This window comes from Cavia porcellus, unplaced genomic scaffold, assembly GCF_034190915.1.
Source record: "Cavia porcellus strain 051 isolate PalLab524CR breed Dunkin Hartley unplaced genomic scaffold, mCavPor4.1 scaffold_12, whole genome shotgun sequence".
Taxonomy (NCBI): Eukaryota; Metazoa; Chordata; class Mammalia; order Rodentia; family Caviidae; genus Cavia; species Cavia porcellus.
The window spans coordinates 47,492,229-47,513,110 of record NW_026947495.1 but is presented as its reverse complement, the minus strand read 5'-3'; the positions used below and the strand labels follow the sequence as shown (position 1 = coordinate 47,513,110).

General features: G+C 38.2%; 1 protein-coding gene across 11 annotated transcripts in view; it reads right to left on the bottom strand.

The window, feature by feature from the left end:
• The window catches only part of Pkp4 (plakophilin 4), a 221,759-nt gene that overhangs the window by 152,208 nt on the left and 48,669 nt on the right, over positions 1-20,882 (bottom strand). Inside the window, exon 2 of one of the 11 annotated variants that reach the window (XM_005007677.3) lies at positions 1,594-1,764. The exons of the other annotated variants lie outside the window; for them this stretch is intronic. The gene's annotated coding sequence lies outside the window, so the exon portion shown is untranslated. The remainder of the gene's footprint in view (positions 1-1,593; positions 1,765-20,882) is intronic. 11 annotated transcript variants of the gene reach the window in all.

Sequence of the window (20,882 nt, the reverse complement as noted above, 5' to 3'; positions counted from 1 at the left end):
ATAGCAAGATGAAAATGATGACACGACACTAAATTCAACAGAAACAGATTCAAAGAATGTACAGATCTGTAAAGGAATCTTCTGTAATGTTTAAAAAAAAATAGCAGGAAAGGACATTTTCACAGGCAGGGGTAATGTTTTGATTCCTCGACAACTAGGGTAGTGGTAGCAAACCTATGACACACGTGCCGCAGCAGGATGTTTGCATCCTGAAAGCTCTAAAGCTCTCCATCCCTGGACTAGGACTATCACAAGCAATCACAAGCACTGAGTGTAAAGACAATGGTACTCATACATTACTGAGGATAGATACTCACTTGCCCCTTCTGTCTGGAATAGTTCAAAAATACAGTTAACACAACCGACTGGGAGGAGGAAGGAAGGGCTACAACATTACGGGTAAGTTTTAAGCCCACCAGGATTATCTTTCCATTTTTCTTGTTGTTCTTATAATTGCATTTCATTAAATGAGTAGGAAGGAATCAAGTAAATCTAAAGACAGGTTGAATCCAGTTTTTATCAAATACAGAGGTGAACAGTCATAGGGTCAGAGAATAATATTACTCTTCCCATTGGCAAGGAAGAAAAGGAATAGTCAGTGAGAACAAGGAGGCACCCAACCAGTTTGAGGATTCTCCAGAGAATCACTGAGAATAGAAGATGTGACAGAAAAATGAAAGGAAGAAAATGCCATGGCTGTATTTAGAAAATGAAAAGGTAGACTCTTCACATTACAAACTATAGAGCTAGACAAGATCTTGGGCAAGATTCTTAACAGGATGCTATCCAAGAGTGACTCGTGGGAACCAAAAAAGAGGCGTTCCAAAGAAAAGTCATGTTCAGCTAGTTTAATTTCTCTTTTTGGCAGTGTTACCATGGAAATGCACTGTGTCAAAACTCCAGTGGGGCATGTACGATATTAGAAATTCCCCATGACACTATAATTAGCATAGAAATGGGGCTGAAATAAGGGCAACTGCTGACTTGAACAATCTATAAATAGCTAAATGAAATATATCAACCTATTGAGGTCTCTAATGTAATGCGAGTCTTACCTTTACCCAATCCTAACCAAAAACTTTAACCATGATATAATAATACCCAAAACATGGGCAAAGCTCGCAATAACTACAAATACTGCATTTGGCAGACAATAAAATTAAAATACAGACAAATGATCGAGTGTGGCGGCACATGTCTGTAATCCCAGCACTCTGGAGGTTGAAGCAGGAGGATCATTGCGAGCTCAAGATCAGACTGGGCTACAAAATGAGCTCAAGGCCAGCCTGAACTTTTGTCTCAAAAAGACAAAAAAAAAAAAAAAAAGTGTTACAGTGTTACTAAGCTGAAGTACTGAGCTGTCTCTAATAAGACAAAAACAATAAACATTGGATTAGTTTAGTGGCAGGTTAGGGTTAGCTTAGAAGCATGTTAAGAAAAAAGGTTAGTACTTCAGACTTGAGAATAATATAAGTGAACCAAAAGCGGAGGCGGTCCTATACTGTGTTGATACAAGTATTTAAAACGATCAGATATGATCTTCCCTCAGGCTCTCTGAGACACATCACTTCCAGTTATGGGTGGCACACTCACGGGAATGGAGAGTGGATGCATTCCAGAGAGTATGAATGGGGCGTTGAAGGGACTCAGTAATTTCCAGGTACGGGAACAGTGATGCAATGAGTAACACAGCTCCTATCCTTTACGAGCTCAGAGCTTGGTAGCACACAGGATAGACAGTGGAACAGGAAGAGAAAGTCTGACCTGAAAAAGAGAAGGCCTGGGTAAGCAAGTAGATTGCACAAATGTCTGAAGAACTGCCACAGACAAGTATGGTCAAACTCTAGTTTACAATCCCAGCAGCTAGATTAAAAACCAATGGCTTTGTAACAAACGTGTACTATCCCATGGTATTACAGCTTTAATATTCTTAATAAAACTTGGCCAAAGGCATGCTACTTCCAATTAAAGTTGAAGACATAAGAGAAAACTCAAGAAAGTCCTTTTTATCTCAAGAGCTCACTGACTCTGAAGGTGGCACGTACCCCAACAGGAGAGGTCTGCAGCCTGAGGCGGGTTGATTAGAGAAGGAATGCTGCCTGGGTGTGTGAGACACAGGAACTGTTAAAACTTACCAAACCTTGAGACTGGCACTAAGATAACTATGTTTCTACATTCTGAATTGTCCTGAGAGTTCCTCAAGAGTCTTTAGGATGTTGTCTGCTGTAACATACTCTCTCTGCTGACAGGCACCTGAAAATCAGGAAGCCAGGCTTTTGCTGAGGAAATGGAAACAGCACTGGCTATTTCTGTTTTGTCTGTATAAAGTTCAGAAACAAACCTGTGACCAAATCTTACATATATGGGTATGTATAGCTATGTTCTCATTTTACTTACTAAATTTCTTCTTTGGTCAGGTCTCTATAATTAATCACGTTGTGGGACTGAACTCTTGAGTCTTCTGAAACTTTCTTGAGAAAGGCTGCCTGTAATAACTGTGTTTCTATTGAAATTTAGAACAAAGAAGCTTTTATGTGAAATTTTTACAGTATTGTGTGCACACATACACATGTGCATGGATCTTAGTATATCGATCACTGAACAATAAGCAATTTTTATACTCAAGACCACAGGTCACATATATTCAGTATGATTCCTGAGTATGATTCTTGAAGGTTTTCTTTGCAGATGATAGATGTAATGTAAAGTACAATTGATTATTCAACACACATCACCCCTTTTATCAGATGATACTAATCCACAAAATCATGTCTGTTTTAAATCGCTGAGTTAGAAGAACTAAATACTCGTTTTTCCTCTATTTATCCCCTTCTATTCTCCTGATTGCTAATTTTTGGGCAAAATATACTAGGGATATTTTGTTTAATTCTATCCAGTAAAATAAGCTGAACTCTGTATTTTTTGAGTTGATATTCTAGAGTATAAAACAGCTTTGGGGACTTTTAGAATACTCAGGAAAATGTTTTGAGGATGTTAACCACAACTTAAGAATCATGAAAGGAAACAATGATGTTTAAAAACAAGTTAAAAAAATGAAATACAAGAAATAAGTGCAAATATTTGTTTAAAATATAGACACTATTAATGTAGGAAAATAAAAAGTTTAAGCATTAAATAAAATTTTAACAATAAGAATAAAAAGTATTATATACAAACTTGTCTTTCCTTTAATTACAATGAAACTAGAAGAGATACACTTTATAAAAGAAAAGAATGAAGCATAGTACTAGGAAATTAAGAATATGCCTGTAAAACATGTTCAAAAGCATATAGGAGTCTACCTAGAACTGTAAAAGCAGTACTAATTTCAGTTTTTTTGTTGTTGTTGTTGTCTTTTTGAGGCAGGGTTTCACTATTTGCTTCAGGCTGATCTTGGGCTCACTTTGTAGCCTAGGCTGTTCTTGAACTTTCATGATCTGCCTGCCTCAGCCTCCCACGTGCTGGGACTACCGGAGTGCATCATCACGCCTGGCTTCAGTTTTTTTTTTTTAAAGATCTTGAAAATAGAAGTAGTAACAAAATCTGCAACTTTTAGGGAGATTAGAGGTAAGTAGTAATCTCCTAATTGTTCGGTTCATGCAAAAACTGCATATTTATTGGTAAGAATTTGATAGAATGGAGCTATGTATCAAAGAGCATTATTTCAAAGTAATTTGAAATAGTAATTGCAAAGACCAATCTATGCACAGTAAAGTGTTTTCATTTATCAATTTATTTTTATAATTCAAAGAGCACTGCAAGATAACATGACTTATACAAAAGTAAAAGATATGAATGAGGCCTTCCAAATAAGAGATTAGCTAAAATAAATGGTCAGCAGTGAGGTGCTCAATCTTATTAATTAGAAAAATACAAATTAATACTATATTGAAATACCAGTACACAATCATGTGAACAGCAAATCACTTAACTTTAAAGGAAGGGAAGAGAAAAAAGAAAAGAAAAGGAAAAAATGGAAATGAAGTTTTTGTAATAAGGAGAGGAAGAGAATTTGAGGGAGGGGAGGGAAAGGAGAAAAAGAATTACGATATATCATATACAGGTACAAATTTCATGTAATGAATGTGATTATCACAATGTATTTAAAGTGTACCAATAAAATTAGTTGTAAAAATAAATTCTGATGCGGATGGAGGAAAATGGTATCACATGCTGCTACTTAGCATTCAAAAAGGACCACCACTATGGAATAGATCCAGGAGCCTAGTAATCTCATTCCTCATAAAGTAGACATTCTTATCCATGAGCACCTGGAGAGATGTTCATGTAGTACTCTCTGTAAAACTCATAAATTGTAAAAACTCGAGTGACCATGAACAATAGAAAGGATACACTATAGCCCATTCATGCAGTGTATTTCACCTATAGCCATAAATTAGCCACAACTCCATGGCTTGCTCACTACCATAATGCTAAAAATAAGAAGCAAGTTGCAAAAGAATACAGATTATTGCTTTACATCATTTACAATTAAGGAATGGTAAGCCATATGGTAAGCCTCAATCTGTTCACATAAAAGATTTATTTTTATCATTAGTTTTTTGTACCAAATACTAATGTTAGCAAAGACTAAGTCTAATAAAACTAGTAGTATAGCATATATGGGGATTTAGAAATATGGTAATTGACACATAATTTCTAAAGGCAATAAAAACAAAGTAAAATTAAACACCTGAGCATTTAGTATTTTTAAGTGCTATTAAAAGTAAGTACACAGTTCAGTAACACATTATCTTATATACTACTTGTCTTTTAACTCATGGCATTGGATTTTATTTCTACATGGATAAGTTAAATTCTAATGTCTAGAGATGCACAGTAGGCTCTCTGATCAATCCATAACCTACAAGTTTTGCACTAGAGTGCTATTTAAATTATAAATTTATTTGTAACTTTAAAGACTCAATTTAGTTTGGAATGAAATTCTTATGGTTAGGAAGTTTGGGGAGTGCTGCAGAACCAGTTTCCTATAGAAAATCTCTAAGCATCTTGTTATTTAAAGTGTGACCTGTGTACTAATTCACTGGTAGTTCCTCTGAGCTGGTAGGAGATACAGAATTTCAGGACTGCCCCAAAGCCTTCACGTGCATAAATCAACGCCAATATTTCAATTCTTTCTTCCCATGCTGAGGATCAAACCCAGGGTCCCTCAAACAGGCAAGTTCCTTACCACTAACCTCGACCCTTGTCATTCAAAATTGATTTGACCACAGACCCCCAAATTTTCTTTAGGATCATTTATTAACATTCCAAGGTACATATTTATGGAAGTCTTTCAATAACAGTCATTATCATTCATGAAAAAAGTAGCTAGAAAAAGACACTGTTCTGCCCGTCACAAAACTTGGCTCTCCAACTTTTCCAGGGATGTTGGTCTACTGACAGAAAAATATTAAGCACACTGAAGAAAACAGTATTAAAAATTTAAGTTTTTAGGTAAAGATTCTTGCAAATAAAATTAAACATGGGATTGTTTTTTAGCTGTAAGATTTAGGTACCAATTTCTTTAAAACTTGACTTCTAATTGAAGGAATGAATAATTCCTCCAGAAAAAGAACTTAGCCTGCTCCAGGCCAGGTAGAGCTTTTCACTGTTTTTCTTTATCCATTTTTCATTACACACTGGTACTTTGGCTGGGCAATTCAACTCTGTATCTGGAATACTTAGCAACTTTCTTCTAAAACGTGTCTAGGTTAAAACAGATGCTACTTTATAAAGTGCTTTACTAGAAGCACAGGTAAAAGAGGAATGCTAACAGTTCTGAATTGGCGTATCACACAAACATTGGCTATACACATTTAAATTTTTCAATAAAGCTGATTTAAGCAAATGATGCATCCAATTATTTTCAGTTTTTAAAGTAGCTCTTTATACTAACATCAAAAACTTTAAATGGAAAAAGGTAAACAGAAAGTAATGTAGACTAATAATTGTAATAACATTCTTCAGTCTTCAGCAAGTTAAAGCAAAGAAATAATTGTTATCGCTCAGTCTCTTTCATTCAGTCTTAGGCTCTGCATGCTGACTACTATATTTTGTTTTCAAGGAGCCAGACACACTTTCACACTTAAAATCTCCAAACAGCTTTCTGAAGAAAGCAAAGAAAACATGTCAACTGTTATGGACAGAGCTTCTAGAATTCTGATGCTCTCAAAGCAAGAAACATAATAAACTATTTTTCTGTACTCCCCTAACCGTACCCAATAGATTCAGTGACAACAAGGACAATTTTCATGTCAGTCCCCAGTGTATTTTCAGTGCACCTAGAAAAGTGCCTTAAAAAAAAAAAAAAACGGTAGGTGTTCAATAAATTCTGTTCGATTGAAGGCAAAATAAACTGAGGATAAGGGATGACAACATATCTGTGTTTTCATTGATAAAATCTGGCAATGGGAGCTTTTGTGATCTTAAGATGTTGAAAGACCTCCGTCTATCAGGAAGAAAACCAGTAAAAATAATGTGATATAAAAAATGGGGGAAAAGGCACAAAACAGACCATATTAGCAGTGACTTCAAATCAGCTTCGAATGTGGCGGTACAGTCATCCAGGAAGAAGACAGTTACTATTAAAACTCAGAGGCATAAAAAGTCACAATGTGCTGTGTTCAGAGAATGCTAATGGTGTCGAACATTGAGGTGGAGGAAGGGAAAGAAGGAAAAAGAGTAGAAAACTAGAGAAAAGGAACCATGAGGGCAAGGATAGTGGTGGATCATCTACATAGCTTTTAATATTGCTTAAAATGATGGTGGATGTTGAGACAAAGAGTTACACTTAAACAACTGTCAATGCCCCAGTGAAACCTGGATTTACGTATCACTGATAAGGAATTAGAAGAGAGCAAAAGCTATATGGTGTCAACTTCTGAGAAAACGGGAAATGTCCTAAAGGCCAGGTGAGGAGCTGGAAAGTTAATTCAACTGTGGGGCAAAAAGACTTTAAAACAGACAAATAACAAAAAAAGTAAGTCATCCAGAATCTACATGAGAAAACAATGATTCTTCTGTCCTTCATGTGCCAAATCCCTGGGAGATACAATAATGAATTTAACCCTAGGAAACCTTGTCTTCCACAGTGCAAGAGATCATGGATGAGATTAAGGATATTGGTGAGCACGACCACACTCTACTTCAGCATAATCAAAGGTGGCATCCAGACACAATAGCGAGCCACCCCTTAACCTGAAGAAGACAAGAACAGGCTGCCTCGAGGATAACCCGCCCCATAAGAATAAAAAGTTAAGTGTAAGATGGATATGAGCAGAAATAAACTCGAAATCAGTAGAATATCCCCTTTAAGCAATAATTGAGGAACAAACAACAATATCCAGTCCAAAATCAGAATATAACTATGGCACACCATGCAAAATTGCTATTGGAAGCAGAGAAGGGAACAGACAGTATTAAGCACAAGAAAGGAAAACTCAGATTCCCATCTTGTCTGGGGAAGTAAAACAGGTGCATAATTATTTCCACACTTAGGAGCAAAGATGGTCCTGAATGAAATCTCTCTTGCAATAATATCGCTTCCTCTTTTAAGATTCTAGGCTCAATATGGCAACATTTATCCTGATCCAGGAGAGTCTGTTTAGCAAACACAGTATCGTGGGAAATCTGAATTGGGAAATCAGTATGTGGCTTATATATACTGCTAGCTTTTAGAACTATGTAACAGGGCGGTCCCAGGGCTGCAATGACTTCAGAGCTCTGTGATGCGATTTTGGGGAAGCCTATTACTACTAATAGTTATCCTCAGAGGACAATCTCATTGAATAGTCAGTGTTCCAGTTCAGAAATTTAAAAAGTTATAAAGCACACTGATGGAGCAAGTGCGCTGTGTACACAGGTATACCACACCTTGTCAGTCAGATCTATTCCACCTGACGTGGCCTCCTGAGAACAGTCTACGTGCCACTGCTCCATGAACAGCGACCGCGGCCCCCCAGCGGCTGCATCTTTTACATTACTGCTGTGTGCACATTAACTGAACTCTATTCTTTCAATATCCACTAGTATATATCATCTTTTAAGAATGATGCCTTAATTCTGGGTTATCTTTTCTCTCTAAAAGTCTGTTTCAAAAGTTTGCTTTCAGAAAACAGTGTATTCAAATTTCATCAAAAGTGCAAACAATTTCAATACCAAGACCCAGGATAACACAGATCAGTATTCCAAATATATTGTCTAGAGACCACTGGGAACCATCCATCTTGTACATGTTTAAAAAAATTTGTCTTCATTAAAGTAGTGTTTAAAGGAAACATATTTTTGGCAAATGGGAAGGGGACCAAGAGATGGAGGTGGGAGGGAGGAAAAAAAGAACAAAGATGTGCTAGGTACATGTACTGATTCCCCAGGATGAATGTAATCACTATCTACTGCAACATGGGCTAAAAAAAAAAAAATTAAAAATTAAAAAAATAATAGTTATTCATGCATTTCTAGTCTGGTCACCTTAACATACATGTGTTGTTGCACATGTTTTGATAAAGGTATGGAACTTCCCATCTACACTGAGCAACCTAACAATCTTCTCTCTAAACAAAGTACATCACAATGTTTTTAAAAATTGCATAATCAGGTGCTGCTCTGGCAGCATGGCCCTGGCCTGTCCTGCTAGCGCCCCATGATGTGCTAGCTCATCATTGTCGCCATCCTTAGTGACATCTGTCCTGTGGGTGGGGCACCGCAGAGAGAAGAGGGTCGCTCCCAGGGAATCACAGAGCCACCAAGTTTATGTGTGTTCTGTATATTCTCCTCCTGGACCATGCTCTGGGATATCTTCATGCGGGTAGGCAGAAAGACCCCATGGGGGAGGGGGGGCGCGGCTTTCAAGGTGCTATGAGAGAGCTGCCACTGAGAGGAGCTGGCCCACAATGCCCAAGAATCATGGACATGTAGCCTCTGTTGGGGAAGAGGGGTTGTGGAGGAGTAGGAAGGGGAGACTGAGACAGGGACAGGACAGAGACTGTCTCAGCCCACAGTTGCAGTAATCCTGTGATGATCTTCACTTGTTGTTATTGTAACCAGGGGCCAGGTGCATCCAGGAGGGACCTGTGTTCTCGGTGATTGGGACCAAATATAGAATGGCGTACCCCTAGTGCTACCCCAGAGGTGATATGAATGCAAAATGAAAGAAAGGAGCAAGGGCCTTTTCTGGCACTGCCTTTTGGCTGTCCTTTTCGTGCATGTGTGTGTGTATGTGTGTGTGTCTGTATATGAATGTATTTGTGGCAGTTGTGGATTGAACCCAAGGCTTCCATATGGAGTGACTTCTCCAGCCCTTTCTTTCTCTTGGTACTGGGAACTGAACTTGTCCGGCAAGTGCTGGGCCACTGAATTATATCCCCAGCCTGCCCCTCACCCCCTTTTTGAACAGGACCCCACTAAATCCCTAAATTGCCTGGCATGGGGCTTGAACTTATGGGTGGCATGAAACTCTCACTCTCTGCCTTCCCAGACGACCAGGACTGGGATCCCAGAAGGATCGGGTAGCATCTGGGAGGAAAGACATGGCTGGAGAGGAAGAGAGGAGAAGACTGGGGTGTCAGTTTGATGTTGCTGATGACGGACTGTGAGCTGTGAAAGTGAGAGCGCCTCTAGTGAAATCTGGGATGGGAGGAGGTACAGGGTGGTGAAGAGGAGTCTGTTACTCAAGTCTGTTTTCGTATTATGTATTTCTGATTCCCCACAGTGGCTTGTCTTGTAGCACCGCTGTGGGATTGTGGAACCAGCGCCCGAGGCAAAACCAACTGCCAATTGAACAGTGAAGGAGAAGATTCCTGTCTTGGCCTACAACAGGAGAAGTGGGAAGGAGCTAAGGCTTACAGATCAGTGAGTTTGGGCCAAGGATTTAGCTCAGTGGCATAAGGGCCTGCCTGGCAAGTGCAAGGTCCTGATTTTGATCACCAGTACAAAAATAAAAACAAAAAAATTACATAATCATTTGTATCCTATCATTCTTATTATCTTTACCACTCCCCTTTTTAAGACTATATTTTCCTGAAGACTTTTTTCCCCTACACCCAATGGAGCTGATTCATACAGAATAGGGTATTTATGTCTAGAGTTTGTATGTGCTCCTATCTTACCTGTAATGTAAGGTAATACCCATTACCTTAAAAGGCATGTTCTACTCAGAGAAAAGGTAAATGTTTTCTGTATAAAAACCTATACAAAAATATAATTGTAAAATAAAAATGTTTCCCTTTGAAAATGTCTCCCTAGGGGCTGGGGATTTAGCTCAGAGGCATTAAGTGCCTGCCTTGCAAGCAGGCAGTCGTGAGTTCAATCCCTGGTACCGGAAAAAAAAAGACAAAAAAAAAAAAAAAAAACAACTCTCCCTATCTGTTGATTGGTCTTGTCTCTCTGATAAATGCAATTTGTCACTGCTTTCCAGAAGGAAATCTAGTCAGGTAACACAGTTAACTGAGCATATATAATTCATAAGATAAATAATAAATTGGAATTTTGAAGTTAATGCAAATTCTCCCAATTACCCATTTCTTCCAAAGGGCAGACTATTTGTTTTGAAGTTCTGGTAAATTACAGCATTTACATAAAATTGTGCATTTTAAATTAACCAAAAAGCACCCTTTTGATCAACACGATATGACATACACAGAAAACAAAGAGCATTAATTTAAAGACCTTGAGAAAAGGCTCCATGCTAATTGGTAGCATGACCTCAAAGGAGCCTACCATGAGTTTTGCTAACCTTTGCATGCTCCTTGTGCCCCGCCCCCATCTCTCTGAAGAGTATTCCCTCTCCTGACTCAGACTCACAGGCCTTTCTTCCTCATTTGTGGTCTGCTAGAATTCAGTGGCTCTTTGAAGAATGGTAAGAGGGCCAGGACTCTGGTGGGAAGAGTGTGTGCCTAGCATTGGGCAATACCCTGTGCTCTATCGATCCTCAGCAGAGACAGAGGGAGATGGAGATGATAATGGATCGAGGACAGTAGTAGAGACAGATCACAAAACAAATCAGAGGCAAATTAGATGGGAACTTGGAAGGCATTCCTCCGTATCTGCGGAGGTGGGCATTCTTACAGGTGGTAGTTCCCTCTCAGCAGAGCCACTCTCTGTGAGTCTCTTCTGGTGCCTTCCAGCAGCTGCTTGTGGTTGGGGAAGTGGACTCAGCTCCTGCATCCCATCCCACACCAAGCTCCAGCCTGCTCTTGCTGTCATTTCAAAGTCCACAAGCAAGTGTGACCCCAGACTGACTGCCACTCACATCGCACACCTCACCCACATCACCTCACCCACATCGGCAGGCTGTCTCTTCCTTTCGCACACAATTTGTAAGTGCCTCATTCTTACGAAAGCATTTCCCAGTGCATTATAGAATTGCTTTTTTTGTTTGTTTTAGGTAACTTGCTCCTCTAATTTAAGCAACCCAAGTCAAGTATTAACAACACACAATGCTCAATGCCCATCTTCACCAACTTGCTTGTGTTCTTTAAAATCCAACCTCATCTACTTAGGAGTTAACTGAAAACAGGACCCCTGTCCTCTGTATTTTCTACAGTGTCTAACATGTGTGCTGAGGCATTTAATAAAATGTCTGCTGACAGAACTGGTTTTTACTAATCCAGGAGTTGAAAATAGAAACTGGCACTATACTACTGCACTTACGGAAAAATGTTTATTAGATTGCTCACATTCCGACACAAAGAACCACTGAAAAACCAGCTTCCTTAAAGAAGTCTTTTGTTCATTAGTTGGCAATAAAAATGTCAGAAAGAATCACATTTCATCTTTAATCTTCCTAGTTGGGTAACTTGTTTCTTTTTAGGTGAGCGCTTTGACTTTGTTAAAGAAAGAACTTTTAAAAAATAACCACAAATCAAGGAAGTTACACTCCACCGCCAGGAAGTAACATACCTATGCCACTATGTCACACTAGTACTTCTAAATTCTCACCTGCATAGTGTATTACCGACCCCTTGAATCAGAGCTATATTCTAACAGCCATCTGGAAAGCTTATTACCAAAGTTGTGATTATGCCTTAGTGTACTGAAACATCACCACCTGACCAGGGTAAGTGAACAAGAAAATGAAAAGACCACATTGTTTTATATTTTTAGTACATATTTTTGCTGCTGCCAATAAAAATACAGATACCTATGCACCAATTTAAAGAAATCAAAAGCGCTATTTGGTGATATTATTCATGTGTAAAACTTTGTAAAATGTTTAACTATGTTTACATCTCTAATAATTGTGGTAGCCTTTAATTTTTGCTTAATATTTCATTTATTCAGAGTGCAAAGAAAATTTCACTCAAGCAAACTGGATTACAATTTTTATCAGAAATTAAATTAATGTGATATCATAAAAGCTCCAAAAATATATATTTTGAGTTTAATGAATGAAGAGGGTCTCTAATACACTGTTGTGCCATTTTAATTCTTTTCAGAGACTTACTACTTTGAAGATAATAAATTGTAACTTGAAGTTCATTGACATGTAGATACTTTCCTTAGATATCGAAGAAAGTCTAATTTCCTTGAAAGGTAGAACATGGCCAATAAAGTATGGTATTACAGAATATAAATAAGTAACAGTTATTAAATATTTAGAAACCCGGCAGTACAAAGAAAGGTGTCACATGTTAGACAACTTTCCATAGCCACCTCAGAATCTCTCTATAATCTAGGTGATAGTTTGAATATAAAAGTTGATGTCCAATCAGCTTACTAGGATTATAAAAGTGTGTCAAAAGTACCATCTGTCTATCAGACAGTATATATGTTTGCAACTCTTTTTTTTTTTTTTTTTTTCTTTTTTGTACCAGGGATTGAACTCAGGACTGAGTGTTTACAAGGCAGGCATTTATGCTGCTGAGCTAAATCCCCAACTGCATGTTTGCAACTCTTAAGAATTACACCAACATATATAATCTTGAACATCAGGGATAGCATGGTAAATAAAGACATTTAACTTAATGTTTGGTGAAGATGGAACAAGCTGGAACTTTGATGGGATAGAAAAAGAAACTGAGAATCCAATCTGTTCATTTTATAGCCCAACAATTTTCTCCGCTTTCTGACTCATTACTACTACACTGAGAGCAGCTGGATCTTTCAGAATCAATTTTCTACCTATATATCAATTATAAACTATTATAAAGCCCATGCTAAAGTTGCCTGCAGAAATAAAGACTTGCCTAGGACATGCAGAGGTTTCTAACTTTGGCTCACTAGCATCTTCATTTCTATTTTCAATGTCTTATACAGAATGTCTAAAGGATATAATGCTTTTATGTACAAGGAAAACTAGACCCACTCATGACAGGAGAAAGGCAATAGCCTCCTGCAGCAGACCACAGTAAGCAGAGGTGAAGGAAGCCCACTAGAGGAGATGTGCTAGAAAGAAACTTTTCAGTCGTAGACAGAAGCTCACCACAGAGAGCAACAGGTTCACACTTCTCTCTCTGCATGCAACCAGCAGTGAAGATTTAGAGAGCTTTTCCTACAGCATCTCATATTCATGGAAATTCTACCGATGCCAAAGCCTCCAACACTAGTATTTTATCTGTTTTTAAAAATGTACTTCCTCTGCTCTTTTGATATCTGTAAGAGAAGCAGAAGTTTGAGCAAAGCTACAATGCTATCGTCAGCAATTTTATGGTCACTTAAGAACTATCAAATACTAAGCTAAGAAGCCAAAGTCTATGACCAAGATGAAACGTGCAATTCTTTTCCCCAAGGATTAGTGCTTTTCAAATGGGGAAAGTTAAGCAAGGGAATGAGTGAACAAAAGAGCAGAAGAAACAGATCAGAGAGAGGTACTCCATTAGTTGGAATCATCTCATGTTGGCAGGACTAACTCCCCGTTTCATGGTTTCAGTCGATCTTCACCACAATGATACCGAAACCAGCTGCCTTCTCACCTTGCCTTCAGCCACCAGCTGCCATGGACAGCTACTGAAGTTACAGTACAACACAGCCACCCATTAACAATATGAACCACCTCCCTCTCGTCACAGTGGTCAGTAACTTAGAAATACTAAGGATAATTCTGGAGAAGAATGGAATTCATGGTTTTGATTCAATATATTTACTTTGATCAATATATCTGCACTATTTCAAACTATGTGGATCAAATACAAAACGTAAATATGTCCACGTGATAAGCATGTGACTGTGGCCTTCAAAGCAAAAGAAAAAATAAAACAGTCAGTGGCTCTATGTAACTGACTCTGTGCTGACCACGAATATCCCTTGACTATTTCCCATTCTGTCTTTTGAGAATTTGACAGGGTTATTTAAAAGTAGTAAGAGCAAAATAACAAGAGCATGCCCTCTAATGGTGAAGGCAAACATACATGACCATAAAATAAACATGGTATTTTAGAATTCAGCACTTCATCACTGTTGATATATTCTCCAACAAGAAAATCAAATATTCTAACAATTGACTGACTCATTTATCTCGAAAGTACACACAGTGAAATTACCTCTTGGCAAATTTTCTTGGTAAAATTTCATATGAGCACTTTAGTTAAAGCATGGGGGGGGTGGAGCTGGGGATTTAGCTCAGCGGCATAAGCACCTGCCTTGTAAGCAGGTGGTCGTGAGTTCGATCCCTGGTACCGGTAAAAATGAAAAAGACAAAAAAAGACAAAAAAAAAAAGCACAAGGGGGAGTCTCATTCTACTGTTTCTGCCCTAGTCTCTTCAGAATTTTCTAATGCATGAAGTTTTTCCAAAAACTTAAACATAATTAGATATAAGTATAAATTTTGAATATATAATTGTGTTATTTCATGATCAAATTTCATAAACAACATGCTTTGCATAGTAAACACAGAAACTGTATCTTTGGTTCCAAGAAACTGTCAAAGCACAGTCAAGAAGCACTGCTGTCAGAAAGCCCTGGGGTCAGTGACACCTATCTAAACATTCCTGTACTTCAATTACATCCTGGCAACATATACTTAAAAACTTCTAAGAACAATAACTTTAAAGCACCCCAGAAATGGAAAGAACTGTTAAGAGAGTTGAGTGATTTTCCAAAAGCCTTCTTTTCTAAATAGTTTTTAATCTAAGTAATGTTAAGAGGAACACTAACATAAAAATACAAAAACAATAATTGCCTTTCCCAGGCCACCTTTTTTGGGGCCAAGGTCCCCTTCCTTAGGGGAAGGTCAATGAACACCAAGAACTGTACTATATGCTAAGAACGAAGGGGCCCAGGGCTCAAAGCTGAGAGCTTCTTGCCCACAGCTTCTATCTGGGCCTGCAGGTTCTCAAGGAAGGGCCCTTTCAATTACTGTGGACTACCAATTCTAAAAGAGAAGTGAGTCTATCCTTATCTAACTCAAAAGTAACAACTGATTTCTTCAAAATTTGCATTTTAAAGTATAGTTAGGAGGAAAATATCCAAGCTTACTGTTTTTCAAATGTTTTTCATTTCGAAATGAGGGCTGCAACAGCTCTGAACAGAAAAGTTTGTACCAGGGCTTCCTCTCAGGAGTGCTGTGGAGCGCCGAGGAGGGTGGTGGTCATTCCGGGACCCTAAGGCCTGGCAATTTGTTGTCCCACAGACAACCATCAATTCTTTATGTCTCTCCAGATCCCTTCGCCCTTGCATGCCTGGACTCCAGATTCTTGCCCCTTACTTCATGTCGCTAAGTTATCTCCTCCGAGAGGCCTTTCTTCACCCTCAGGCCCTCCTAGTCACCATAAAAGCCCTCACTTCTGTCCCCTCCCCACCCTGCTTCCTATTCTGTGATGTCTGCTCATACCCTCATCTCAAACATAAGTTTCTTGACTATAGCAAACATTGCTCACTAGTTTATCAAAAGCAAGAGCGTGGCAGGCAGCAAAGGACAGAAGAAAGCACTTTGGCCGCTAGCCCCTGGCTAGATGACTCAGGCTCTTGATTTTTATTTCTCCTAAGCTCCAGGAGTTTGTAAAGGTTGTCTCTAGTTGTCCTGGTAGGTGTACATTTAAGAGGTGAGTGGAATTGTAATGCTTTAGTGATCACTTCCAGGTTATCCACTAAAAATCTGGTTCTGGAGCACTAAGCTCAGCTTTTAGTTCCATGACTCCCAGATGTCAACAGAATGTCCTCCAAGATTCTCAAACTCGCACACCTAAATCTGACTTCATCTTAACACTGCATACATCTTAACATACAGAGGTTTTAAGCTATTTGAAAGTTATCTAATTCAGTTTGCCCATAATTTTGTGAAATAAACAGCAGTCTAGAACTATTTTATAAGCTCCAATTCATGAAATCATGCTGTCAAGATCAGGATAGGTATGCTAGTTACTTTTTTTCTCTCACTGCAGAGACAAAATATTTGATGCCCAAAATTAAGGAAGGAAAAGTTTGTTTAGCTCAGTTTGTGGATGTTTCAGTCCATAATCTGCTGGGTCCAAGGCAGGGTGGCTCATGGCAGAGGGCCACAGCTCATGGTGACAAAAGCATGTTGCAAAAGCAACAAAAAGGGAGGAGGAGCTGGAGATGTGGCTCAGCGCACAGTGGGTTCAATTCCCAGTGGCCCCCCAAAGGAAATAAAGAAACACAGAAGAAGAAAGCAAAGGAAGGAAGACTCTTTGTGTCCCTTATATTGCATGTAGTCTACCCATGCTAGGGTGTGTGTGTGGGTATAGCAGTCACACTCATAATCCCAGCATTAGACAATGAATCAATCACAAACTCTAGATTCAGCCTCCTCAGAAAAGCACACCTCCATGATTCAGTGAGGTTCTGGGGGACATCAAGACACAAACCATAACAACAGGGACGGAATTTTCTCTTAACTTCCATCTGAAAGCACTATTAAACTCTTCTGCCCAGTGTTTTACAGGAGAATTAAACCTCTGTAGGAAGATTGACACAAACAGGTAATTTGGCAATCTATAGTAAGTCTTATATGTTATAATCAACAAGACAACCATCAAAAAGACATCACTGAAATTGCAATTATATAAGTGGAAAGATGCAACATTACAAAAAATTCCATATTGCACTCTCATAATAAACTCTGTTGGAATCCAGCAACAAAAGCAGAGACAGTGGAGTACACCTATAATCACAGCGACTGAGCCTGGGGCAGGAGGACTGCCAAATTCAAGGCCAGCCTGGGAAACTTAACAAGACCCTATCAAAAAATAAAGTTAGCTTGAATAAATGAGCCCAAAGCATAGCCAAACGGACTTTAAATTATTCCCTATTCAAAGTAGTTAAAAATAATGCGAGGAAGTGGGCTTTTACATTTGTCTCCTGTTCTTCCTGGATAAGGACTACTATCAATAAGACAGTATCTTCCAGGACTGTGAGTATGAAAAGCACAAAAATGTTAAAATGTCCATAAACCAGACAACTCTTTTGAAGAAATAATTCCATTACTGGGGAGGGAGGGCTGCCTAGCCACTTACTCATTTTATTCCAATACTTAGTAATCAGGCATCACTAAGTATTAGGCACTGGGCTATCTACTTCACAGGAATCTTACTAATTCTAATGTGAAGCTGACAATATCAATCATTGAGAAAGCTCCATTCAACATCCCTTAAATTACTAAAGAGCAGTTGCACATGAATATTTGGTCAATCACCAAGTAAAAGTAATCACACTGTCAGCACTATATAAATTAAAATCAAGTAAAATGCCAGCTCCTGAGAATAGCAAAACATGATATGGCTTAAAAGAAAAAACTTGAATATAAAAATTATTGTGAACTTTTCCTATGTTCTCTTATGGTTTACACTCAGTATACAGTAGTGCCTCATTTCATAAATACTTCTTCACAAATAATTTGGTTCTCAAACAAAATCACTCAACAAAATTTTGTTCTGTTCACAAATTCCACATCAGATGACACACACAACTGTGGCCACCTTCCCTACACAAAACACAAATGTGTCATTTTTCTTTAAATCATAAAAAAAATTAAGTTCATAAGCTGAGGTACCATTGTATTTGAAAATAACTACTTAGCAGAAATTCAGTGATTCTCCAGATATGGTCCAGTACTATCAGCAATAGCCAGACTGAGTCAGAAACTCAGGGTGAGATTAATATAAGGGTAAGGGTATGTTTTTATCAACCCACTAAGGCATTTCTGACACACACTAAGGTTAGGAACCACTGTTTTAAAGAATCATAGGTAATACAATTGAATAAAATGTTTCTATATCTGTAAAGATGAAAATAGTTTGGGCTTATATTTGCAGGAAATTTTATAATAAAAATATTAAGGACAATTTCTTTAGTTATAGATACAATGCAAGTGACACTAAGTACTCTTAGACTCTCAATAATTAACTCAAAAATTTGTTGAGCTTTGGATTAAAAATAGTCCTTAGTGACTGGTATAATCTCTGTCCAGCTGCTAAAATTTCAAATTAAACAGAAGACTTAAAGCACTTGGAATGTTCAACATTTTAACATAAAATTTCAATGAGAAATACAAAAGAATGAGAATTATTTAATGAGAATAATTTTGGAAAGAAAATTTAGAAATTATAGGTGTATCCCACTTCAAAAAAATAGTATTTAAATGACTTTATATATGGGTATATAATTTCATTTTCCAAATATAGTCTATTTTATAAAATTAATCATGAGATTTACATTGAATAGGTCAAGCATTAGTGCCTTTTTTAAATAAATAAATTAGAACATTTTTGACCTTAGGAAGGAAACTAAAAAGACAAAAGGAGAATCAAAAGAACTTCACACAGCTGGTGTTAAGAATCAATCACCAGTTAAATATAACAATTTAAGGATAAAACAGTACTGAAATTCCTTTTGACAGATCTTCTACACAAGTTGACATGCATCTATGAAATATTAGAAGCATAGCAAATACAGTTAACAACTTGAATACTGCTTACATCATCTGACAAATGTTGCTTCCAGGAGCTGTTCCAATTCCTGCTCATGTGTTCTGGTTCAAGCTTTTAATTAGGCTGAAAAATTCCTACAAGGGGAGGTGCTAGCTGAATTTATGCAAAACAGATGTGGACAGCCCAACTAAGTGAGTTATATGATAGGCCTAAAGATTTAACACTTCTTACCAAGAATTCCCATAGCATTCTTAAATGCATAAATAGAAGACCACAGAGCAGAAAGTCTCAAGGATTTGTGCCAAAAGTTTATTTTAAAACACAAGAGCACTTACTATTCTATGCTTTTATGAATGTCTACTTTCTTATTTTAAAAAACACATCACATACAGTAGAGGTTTACCGAATATAACCAAATGCATTTACAAATACAAATGCATCACCACCAGCTCCTATTAGCATATGAATTAACACAACTTTGTGAACCACTTCATGTACACATCTGTACCAAGTATATTTGGGTATTTGAAATGTGGTTTTATGTTGTGCAGATTGATCAGGCTGCAGAATGGGAAAGGAGCCAGATAAATGTTAAGAAGGATTTCAACTAAAACTGAAAGGCAAGGCTCTGCATGGAGGGAACCTGAGAGAAGATGAGGGGTCCAGAAGACATTCACTTGGACACAGGAAGGTGTCAGGGGAAGAGTAGAGGGAGGAACTGAAGGAGAGGCATTCTGTCATGGACTTTTGAAGTTCAGGGGGACTTGAGAGACAATTCAAACTAAAATTTCAGCCTCAGTCATTAGCTTGGGAGTAAAGGCTCTGGTATCTTTGGAAAGTTTTTTTGGGAATCCACTCCCATAGGAATAGGAAGATTGTGTCAGAAGAAACCAGAGCCAGAGTGGTTATGGACCCGAAATTGCAAAGGAGGCCTGTGGGTGCTAACGGAATTGAGGGTCAATAATGTGTCAAGTACCTTATTTCTAGGCACCATTGTCAAGATATTTGCTAAGTTTACATCATCAGCCAAACTGGGTTCCCAAAGTTCCTAAAAGATAACTGTTCATTTTCACTCATTAAAAGCTTGAGATTTCATATTGGTAGTCTTTAAATCTAAGTGGATTGTCCTCTCTTCATCATGAATGCAGTGAAGTCAAATAAACAGCTTCTTTTTGCTCTGTTTTAGATAGTTAAGCATTCCTAGCTCTCATAAAACTTCCAATAAGAATGAAAGTATCATCAAGTATACTTTAGAGAAACTGTCCAGACACTGCCTGATACCAACAACCAGGCTCCTCAGGTACATTTTGGAGAAGGTCTCTGCGTGACTGTAAACAATCTAGTAGCATTAATGATGCTAAGGACTGGAAAGTGACAAGATGGAGGACACATCCTATTTTAGACTAGAAAAACTTACCTAGGCAAAATTCTACAGTACAGCCAGGTCACTGGTGCTGCAGCCAACTTACCACAGCTTAGTTCTACGGGCTGGGCTTGTTCCATAGATAGACGTTAGCAGGGTGCATAAGCACCTGCTACATGAAAAGCTCAAGTAGGGAGGCTGTGCAGACCACAGAGGATAAAAATTTGTACAGATGCACTAAAGCGCAGTTTTGAGTAATGTGGCATCTGTGGAATGCTGAGAAACAGAAGCACATAAACCAAGTTGGCACACAGCTATTAGAAATGAAATGGTTCATTTTAAATGACGTCAGTGGATACCAACTGAGGTCAAGAAAACACAGTTTCAAGGCAACATTAAATACTAGGGTTTATTGTTTTGTTATTGAAGTATTCTTATTGGTACTGTCAGGCTTTTTGGTAATGCACTAGAGGAGTCAAATAGCCCACTGGAGGCCACAGCTCAACGAGTAATAAAGCCTGGTACAACACAGTGGAGAAGTCTGCCCCAAGGGAGAACAGTGTTCACAGAGCCCTGCTGAACTGGACCCTTCCTTAGGGAGTTTCCAAGATGCTTGTTATCCTTGCCAAGTTCAATTTAATACTCATCTGTGTTCAAATCTAGCAGCTATTATAGGGTTTCCTAGGTTTCTGAGG